Source organism: Otolemur garnettii, unplaced genomic scaffold (assembly GCF_000181295.1).
Source record: "Otolemur garnettii isolate 467f Iridium unplaced genomic scaffold, OtoGar3 scaffold00189, whole genome shotgun sequence".
Classification (NCBI taxonomy): Eukaryota; Metazoa; Chordata; class Mammalia; order Primates; family Galagidae; genus Otolemur; species Otolemur garnettii.
This window is the reverse complement of record NW_003852584.1, coordinates 746,980-756,845: the sequence shown is the minus strand read 5'-3', so window position 1 is coordinate 756,845 and position 9,866 is coordinate 746,980. Positions and strand designations below refer to the sequence as shown.

Below are 9,866 nucleotides of genomic sequence, written 5' to 3'. Positions count from 1 at the left end.
ACTCTACCCAGGGGGACAGCTTGAGGCTCTGTCTCAAAAAAAAAAAAAAAAGAAAAAGAAAATAATTTTACTTTAAAAATTTTGTGGCACATCTAAGGTCTTCTCACAGCACACCCATTGAGAATTACTCACCTAGGCACTTCACATGTTTTTTAATCCCCCACAATTTCCATATAAAGGAGGCATAGTTATCTTTTGTGATTTAGAGACATTCAGTAGTTTAACTACCTTAACCTATAAGTGGCAAGGCAGGGAACTGAAGCCAGGGTCTGCCCCCAGAGTCAGTGCTCTTTACAAAAACATCTGCTGAGTGGAGGTAAAACAGATACGTCAGGTGAGGTGTGGGGCATATCACCAACAAAGAAAGGGGGGCAAGGTGTGTCCAGGAACCAGCAGCTGCAGACAGGATACCTACCAGGTATCTGAATCTCTTCTCTGACTTTCAATCCTGACATCCAGCACAGGAGAAACTCTTCTGTGCATTTTCCAGGGGAGGTGATTGAATGTCAGTGAGTGTGTGGGAACACCAGGACTCCAGTTCAGATGCTGGCTGGGCTGGAGGGTCAGGGAGAAGGTAAGGCCAGAGGGCTGCGTGGGGCTAAGGACTGGCTGAGATGAAAATGACTTACAAAAAGTGCTAAGGTCAAGTGGGGGACTCTTCTCAGGGAAGCTGAAAGTATTTCATCATTTCCTGTTTCAGCCTTTCACTGATTCAAACCCTCCCATCTTCAAATTCCTCTCAAATTGAATGTGATCTTATAGACATTTTCATGGAATCTCTTTTGGGGATCACTTCTAACTTAATTCACCTAAAATCAACAAGGTGTTCCAGAAAGGGCCAGAGAGTAAATATTATAGTCTTTGTGGGCCATGTGGTCTCCATGACAACTGCTCAGTTTTGCCTTCTGTTCCAGCATGAAAGCAGCTGTAAAAAGTATGTGAACTTGTGGGCATGGCTGTGATTCAGTAAAATTTGTTTATAAACTGGAGGAGGGTAACCCCAGTACTGATGAGAAGTGTACCCCTGAAATAATAAATTTGGGCAAAGTTCATCCAAGATTTCTTGATTTTTCAAAAATGGGACGCTTCTATGCTTCTCCAAAATAAAAGAAACAAGGGAAAGATTAATTTGTAGTTTCATTTATAAAACTACGAATCCCATTTTAAACAGGCGAGATAAGTATATTTGCCCCCCCCAAAGAATACTTCTTTAATAAACACAAAAAAGATCAAATACAAATTATTCTACAAGCAAGAGCCTTCCATCTAAAAAAGTAATTCAGAACTGTTTTGGCTATTATAAGGGCTTTGCATTTCCACAGAAATTGATTTCTACAAAAGATAAAACTTCTGTAATTTTGATTGGGATTTTGAATCTATAGATCAATTTAGGGAAAATGCGATGTTAACAATAGCCTAACAATCCATGAACATGGTCTACTCCTCCACTTCCTTAGGTTTTCTTTAATTACTTTCAGCAATGCATTGTAGTTTTCAGGGTAGAGGTTTTAGACATCCTTTGTTATTCCCAGGTATTTTATGCTTCATGGTGTTATGGTAAGTTGAAGTATTTTTATAATTTCATTTGTTTGATGAGAGTATGTAAGAATATGATTGATTTTTGTATATTAACCTTATGTCCTGAGATCTTGCTAAATTCATTTATTAGTTCTAGTAATTATTTTACAGATTCCTGAGATATTCTAAGTTAAAAAAATCACATTGTCTACAAATAGGTACAGTTTTACTTTTCAATGTCTCTTATTTGTTTTTCTTGCCTCTCATAACAGTTAGGATCTCCAAAACAGTGCTAACAAGAAAAGGCGAGAATAGGCATCTTTTCCTTCTTGGGAAAAAATTTAGTCTTCACAGTTATATTTTTTTGACTTTTGATATGATTATCAAATTATTCTTCAGAAAAACTTAACCATTTTAAATTCCGGTGAAGGGTTTGAGAGTTTAATCATTGACAATTCATTCGTTGGTGACCTCGTAAGAGCCTTGCAAAGATAAAATGGAGATTGCGTAGGAGGATCTAAAGTAAGTTTCTGTTTACCCAGAACTTTGGAGTAACTGCTATCTTCCCTGTTCTTTTCTCACGCTGGATAATCCCTTTCTTCCTGTGAACAAAATCTGCCCACAGGCCTTACTATGGTGGATGTGCCCAGTGTCTGTTCCAGACCCCCTTTCCAGGCTGGGAACTCATCCTATAGTTGCAGGGAGGGCTGGCTGCTGAGGGCTCACAGCTGCCCTTTTCTTGGGCAGTTATCCCTACTTTAGGTGGGGTGTAGGAAGGCACAGGTAGTGGCTGAGGGTGCAAAGTTTAGTTTCCAAACATAAATTGTGCGAGTCCATTTATACAGAATGTCCAGAATAGGCAAATCCATAGAGACAGAAAGCAGATTTTTAGAGCTGGGGATTGCAGGAGAAGGTTTGGGAAGAAATCAGAGAGTGACTGCTGAAGGATACAGGATTTCTTTGCAGAGCAATTAAAATCAAAATGTTCTAAAGTGGACTCTGTGGGGTGCTCTCTCTGAACGGGAATGGGGTGGAGGTGCTTGACACATCTTTAGTGTGTGGGACATAACCACAAGAAGGACTCTACCTAACAAAATCAAACATTTTGACCTGGTTGTTTGTACCCTCACATTAACCCGAAATAAATTTATTTTAAATAAATAAATACATAAAATGGGCTATGGTAGTGAATGTATAACATAGACTAAAAACCATCAATGATACACTTAAGATAGGGGAATTGTATGGTATGTGAATTATATCTCAATAAAACTGTTACAGAAAGAAAAAGGACAAGAGAATAACAACAATAATAGTAATACCAATGAATCGTTTGCTGACCTACTATGTGCCAGGCACTGTGTGTGAGTAAGCCTCCTATGTGTATTGCTGAGTATGACATGCTTAATCTCAGGGTCGTGGGTTTGAGCCCCACGTTGGGCACCAATTGTTGGTGTTCCCTGAGGACCCACCTGGGTTAGGGGCTGGAAGGGAAGGGAAGTAACGAGACTTTACGCCAACTTAATATAAAGCCTGGGGAGCCTGGAGGGTTGCACAGTGACTCACATGTCAAGTGGCAGACTGAGACAAGGCAGCAACCCTCTGACTCCTCAAAAAACTATTATTGATTTCTAAGACAGCATTCATGGAAAGATGAAAAGGTGCCATAATTCAAAATTCAAAAATAGTACTAAAAGGACTTCAAGCCCCCAGGAAGACTGGGTAGAAAGGAAACAGCTGGGTAATCAGGAACACAGTGTAGTGAGTTAGAGAGGGAAGGGAAAACGTGGTTTACCTCTGCAGGGAGGCAAACCAGCTTCCCTAACCTTACTGCCCATCAGGAGTCCAAAGGGCTCAGCGCCTCCCACCTGCTGATTCTCTGTGCAGGGCAACAGCTCTAGAAATTAACCAAATAATAAAGCCACTGGGGTAAAATGTTAATGACAGACAAATTCGGGTAAAGGATATGTAGATATTTTTATTATTATTCTTATCCTTGCAACTTTTTTGAAAACCTGAAAACATTTCCAAATAAATGTTTTTTAAAAAGCAATATATGCTTGCTAAAATAAAACTGAATGTTGTGAAACTGCAGAACATGAAACAAAAAGCAGAGGGAGGAAACAATCTCTAGAACTCTCCCTCCCTATTTCCTTGTTTTAGAAGCTTAGTGTGTATTTTTCACACATATATGATGTAAATCTATAGAAATATAGATAGGGGAATACACAGAATTGCACCAAAATGAGATGCACTACACAGGGATATGCAACTTGCAAATCACCCACAATGGGATCTTTTACTTGTTCATCCAGGATAACAGCCCTATCTTAGAGCTGCTCTCTAAAATCCTGAAAAGGGTGTTTCTGGTGTTGGGGCTCAGAAAATGATACCCTTCTCTAGCATACTTTGAACTGAAGCAGCAGCCTGGACACCCCAACCCCTCCCCAAGCACAGTGAGGGGCTCTCTGGAATTTCGTTATCTGACGGAGGAAAGTTCTTTCTAAAAGAAAGGCAATCGTCTTAAAATCTTGTTCCTAGAAATATCATAAATAACCAGGAAAGATTAACCACAGGAGAGGAGAAGAGACAAAGTCATCACCATGCTCAGACAGACTTTTCATCTGTTCTCCTGAGGGCAGCTCCAAGAGATTACCTGGGAGACTCTATATAAGAAGGCAACCCAGGTTCATAATGCAGTTCTGCCCCTCACCTTCTCATAACTTACCATTCCCACTCAGTTTCCTAAGAGAATTATTGATAAGATAATGTCTGCCTCCTGGGCCCAAGCGATTCCTCCAAACATTTACAATTACTGCAACTTGCCTGCATTCCCCTCCTCTCCTTCCCCCTTACGTAAAGGGCACATACATGTCCACCATCTGGCCCTCTGTGTCTCTTACTTCGTTTGGCTTCCACAGTTAAGTACCTTAATACATTTGAGGCTTTTTCCTCCTGCTTATCTGTTTACTGTCAGTTCATTTCAGCAGTGAACCTTCAGAGGATGGAACAGAAACTTTCTTTACAGTGGAATGTAGAATTTAGGCATTCGGATGATCTTTTTATATTTGAAGGATGGAGACATCGTGGACGTGGAGGTTAGGAGGTCCCCAGGGACGGCTCCTGCAGTGGTGTGGCTTCCCAGAGAGCCTGCCCTGGGGCACGAGTCTTGCCTGTACTTGTGGGAACGGCCCATCTGCTTCTGCTTGCTGCAGCATCATTAGCAGAGAAGAGGAGGAGCAGGACCCTTTCAGATTCAGGAGGCCCACACCAGGCAGCTGTGCCTCTGTGAGACCCGAGGAAGGAGGAGAGGATGTCACCTTTTGAAGCTAAACCCCTCAAGGACTTCACTGCAATGGGACCAGGTGTTCCCGGGCTGGGTCCTGCTGGAACCTGGGGCCACACCTCAGTAGTCCTCATGAATTCAAGAGGAGTCCTCTTGTGGGTGCCACATAAATACTCACATGTTTGGTTACCCCAGGTATTGGCTCAGGGGTCTGGCCTGTCTTAGGATTCATAACCTCATCTTGGGATTCTCTCCTCCTACCCTTTTAAATATTTTTCTTGGATAGGAAGCAGTGATCAGTTTTTGAATTGACCTTCATCAAAGAGATTTCTTTGCTTTAAGGAATTTCCCCTCAAAGTTTCCTTCTCTATAAAATAAAAATGTTCTGTGGTTTCAATGTGTGCCTCAAAGCTGACGAGTTGAAAACTTAATCCCCAGGGCAACACTGCTGAGAGGTAGGACCTTTAAGAGGTGACAGGTCACGACTGGACTAATTAATGCCATTATGGGAGGGGTGGGTTCCTCAGAAGGGGCAGCCCAGCCCCTCCCCCAGCCTTTGGCTTGTACCGTCTTGCCTTCCACCTTCTGCCCTGGTTAGACACAGCAGAAGGCCCTCACTGGATGCAGGCCCCGACCTTGCACTTCCCAGCCTCCAGGATGGTAAGAAAGAAATCTCTATGCTCTCTAAATTCCCTGTCTCAGGCATTCCACTATAGCAGCACAAAAGGAACTGAGACTCTGTGTAAATTGTACTTTTCTTTTCTCACCTAAATAATAATCAACAAAATTAGATTCTTCTTTTTTTTCTTTACTGTTATTTGCATTTATTTTATGTTGCATTTATTCCCGTGCCATAAGTTTTTGTTTCTTCAGTTTCTTCTGGGATATCTTTTTCTTCTGTGCTACCTCCTCTTCTGGTTTGGGAACAATCTGTTCCTTCTCAGTAAGGATCATCTCAGTGTGGCAGGGGGAGTTCACGGATGGGTTAATGTGACCATGGGCTCTGTAAGTTCGGCGACGCATCTTGGGTGCTTTGTTCACTTGGATGTGCTCAATGACCAGAGAATCTACATCTAAACGCTTAAGTTCAGCATTACGCTCTGCATTTTTAAGCATATGCAGCAAAAATTCAGCACTCTTTCTGGGCCACTGACCCTGTGTCCAGCCCCACTGTTTGGCCTGGGCACACCTACCAACTCCACCATTGTAACGTGGGAATGGTACACGTTGTTTCTTTAAGGTGACATCCTTCCAATACTTGGTGGCTTTTTGTATGTGCATACCCTTGATGGCCTGGGCAGTTTCACGTGTGTTCTTAAAGTGAACAGGAAGATTTGAGCCTCTTGACTTACATGACTTTGTGGGGTTTTCTGGGTCAAGTGAATAGCGAACCATTTTCACAGACCATCTCATGCTGCTTAGGGGAAGAGGAAGAGCGGTGGCTTCTGGGAGAATTCATGAGAACTTGGTTTCTCCGGATTTTTCAAGGTTCCTCATACTTGAAACTAAGAGAAGGTGGGAGGAGGAGGAAATGCAATTCTTGATGGCAGAAAAGTGTCCAGAGCACACCCGGGGCCCTGCATTTTCAGCTTAATCAGCTAGAAGTGGTTTTGTTGCAAAAGTTCTGAGGGAGCATGGACGGAAGAGGTTTGGGGGTCCCTGAGAGAGGGACCCACATCCCTGTTCACAGCACACTGTTCCCACTCCTGCCCGCTGCATCCACACCCACTTACAGTTAGAAAGGACACAGACCTTCCTGCCCTTTGGAGCCCATGAGCTCTCCTGCTCCAGGGCAAAAAGCCGGGCTGGGAAGTAATTACTCTCCAGAGCTCGGAGGTGCCTTGTCACCCTGCTGTGTCGACAGGCCCAGGAGCGCGATTACAACACAGCATCACCTCCCCAACCTAGGGTTAATTGTGTTCTTGCAACCTCTACCAGGGGTGCTCAAACTTTTTCAACAAGGGGTCAGTTCACTGTCCCTCAGACCGTTGGAGGGCTGGACTGCGGGCCCTGGGACGAGTCCGCTGCTAAGCAGGACAGGCAGCAGCTGCAAAAACTCCCAGTGGGCCAGATAAATGTCCTAGGCGGGCCGCATGTGGCCGGCAGGCCATAGTTTGAGGACGCCTGCTCACTGCCCCTTATTCCTTTTCTACAAGGGAGGCTACACTCTACTTTTATTTTTTTCCCCTTCTCGATGACTTGGGAATTCAAAATCTGTGAAATAAACAAGAGGAAGGCTGTATTTTATTAACACTGATCCATGGTTGCCAGTAAAGCAGGGATGGTTTGGGGTGGGAGCCCAAGCTCAGGTGACACAGGCTTGAACCTCAATTTTGTTGCTGCTGAGCTGTGTGGCCGTGGCAAGACATCAACATCCCTGAGCTACAGTTTCCTTATTTAGAAGGCAAGCTTAGTAATAGCCACCCTCAGTGTCACCAAGACAGAGGGAGAATCAATCAGAGACACACCGGGGTCACACAGCAGGAAGCTGCGTGCCCTGTACTCAGGCAGTGCTCAGGAATTATATTTTCTTCTTATCCTTCTCTAAGTGTCTGATCAGGATCTTTTTTTTTTATTTGCACAAATTATATCTTTCTCTCTATTCATAATTTTCTCTTTATTTTTAAAAGGAGATGGCAGGCTTGCATATGAAATAGAGTGTGGGGCACACATTAAGGTTTCAATCCAGAACGGGCCATCTTCTAGATTTCCATGCCAGTCTCAAACACAGCTGTCAGGACAAGAGGCTCATTAACAAGATTGTTTTGACTGACAGAATCTTCATACGTCAAATTGGAAATCCATCCAAAAATCCTCGAGGGAGGTAGAGGTGGTGGCAAGCCACAGAAGGAAAATATTTTGCATGATGTTTTAAGATAAAATTTTCTGGGAAGAAAGTGCCCTCCTTGCCTTGACTCAAGCCAGGAAGGCTGAGAGAGGAGCAAGGTAGCCATCAAGACGTGAGGACCTTGGGTCGGCTGCTTTGGTTTTAATACCTGGGGCAAGAACACACACCAGCTGAATTCGCACGCTTTCCCTCATCTGGACTTCAGGCTGCCCCTGCCTCCAGTTCCAGGCTCCCCAGGCTGGTCCTCTCCTTCCACCAGCCCTTTGATGGTGGCATTCCCTGGGCTCCATCCATAACCTGACTTTCTCTTCTCCTCTTCCCTCTCACTGGGACTGCCAGGTGAGCGACTGAACTGCCTGTGCCCTTCTGGCCAGGTGAGAGAATAAGGACCCTTCCCCTGTGCGCTGGGCAGCTTGGAGCTTCCTGTCTGTATGGTGCAAAGGAACCAACGCTCCCCTACACCTGACAGAAGAGAACTGTTCTTTTGATAAGTCTCTGCCATAGGCCAATATGTGGGCCTGGCACAGAGTAGGCAACCCCCAAATTTGGTGAATTCACTTAATTGGTGTCCCAGACGCAGACAGTTGAGGGAGTGATTTCATGAAGGCACAGCCACGAAGTAAAGGTTGCTTTGAATTAAGATAAAGGAAAAAAAAAAGAAGGAAGGAAGGAGAGGTGAAATGTCACTGACACGGCCAAGCAGGACAACAGGTGCCCCGAGATGCCCATGTTCTTAAGAGGAATCACACCCCTATCTAACAGGCGGCCAGCAGAACTCGTCTGTCTCGGCCTGCCATCTGTGAGGAGAGAGATTTAAACACTGAGAACACCTCCAAGAGCACCAAGTCCCACTTGAGACTTCCACATCAACTGTAATCCTCTCGCTCCTTCCCTGACTTTCCCCCTAGAGCAGTGGTTCTCAACCTTCCTAATGCTGTGGCCCTTTAATACAGTTCCTGTGGGTCGCGACCCACAGGTTGAGAACCGCTGTCCTAGAGTCTGAGATTCCTGAGGTCAATGCTTCCTCATCTTTGTGCCTCTAGCTTCCAAATGCAGAGAACGTGTGCAGTAAATGCTGCAAAATGACAAGATGAGTAGAACAGCAGGCAAAATACCAGCCCCAACGCAGACAGCTCCAGCTGGAATGCTGCATCTCCTCAGCAAAGCACAGCCACAGGCACAATGAGCTTTTTAAGACCAATTGTAGGCATCTGTTCCACAAATATGAAAATGTGCAAGCACCTTTTTGAGCACAGAAGAGCTCACAGTGTGGGTCACACAGCCTGAATGTCCAGTGACGGCCAAAGAGTTCAATGACCATGGTGTATCTGTGGAGCACAGACAGCTGTGGTGTGAGGAACACTTTAATGACATGACATGAGGCTTTGTATAACACAGTCTTGTGCTTCTCAAATGCTCATACATGACCTCAGCTGTATAAGAAGGCGTTTATTAACAAAAACAAATGTTAAAGAGCGGACTTCTTATAAACCAAACCCTATTAAAAATCCCCAGGCTGTGCAACCAGATAGATAGCACCGTTAAGTGAAACCACGGAGCCCACTACAGATGCAAGATTTCATGGAGCTGAGGCGTGGCTTGGCTGCACAGAAGGCTGCCGCGGAGCAAACACACATGCGCATTCCCAAGAGACCAATCGACAGGTTACGGATGGATTCAGACAGCAACCCTTAGGGAAGACCGAGGAAACCGGCAAATAACCCTCACAGATGCTGCTGCCAGTGTCCAATGTAGTGTAGGACTTCACTAAAGAATTACTCCAGACATCGAGGCCGAGGAAACCAGTCCACACTCCTCATTTTTCTGTTCACTCTGACTTGGCACATATGGGCTATAACGACCAGTTGAGGGGAGTGGGCTGTAGGGGGCAGGGGCCCACAGCCTGGGAAACACTCCGGGAGTGACCCCCCCCTTCTCCTCCTTTAACAACATTCTTTCCACCTGCCAGAAGTCACGGAGCCCATGCAGACCTTCCTTCTTATTTGCAAGCACACAGTTTTTCCTCTTTAAGGTTGATCTCTACCCCATGTGTTAAGACTTATGTAATGGTGCTTAGTCGCTGTATAAATAAAGCTGTCTCCACTGATCAGGTGCTGGCTGCGGCCACCAGCTGCAACAGTCCTCCCAATGCCGTCCTCGCTGTCTCCACAGAGCAGGTGCTGGCTGCGGCCACCAGCTGCATCAGTCCTCCCA

At 44.9% G+C, this 9,866-nt stretch overlaps 1 protein-coding gene and 1 pseudogene across 2 annotated transcripts in view; both read right to left on the bottom strand.

Moving 5' to 3' along the window:
• The window catches only part of CPPED1 (calcineurin like phosphoesterase domain containing 1), a 56,398-nt gene that overhangs the window by 8,126 nt on the left and 38,406 nt on the right, over positions 1 to 9,866 (bottom strand). The window lies entirely within an intron of this gene.
• LOC105888097 lies at positions 5,618 to 6,199 on the bottom strand (annotated as a pseudogene). Its single transcript, XR_002770840.1, has one exon. The product of XR_002770840.1 is annotated as a 60S ribosomal protein L17 pseudogene (transcript).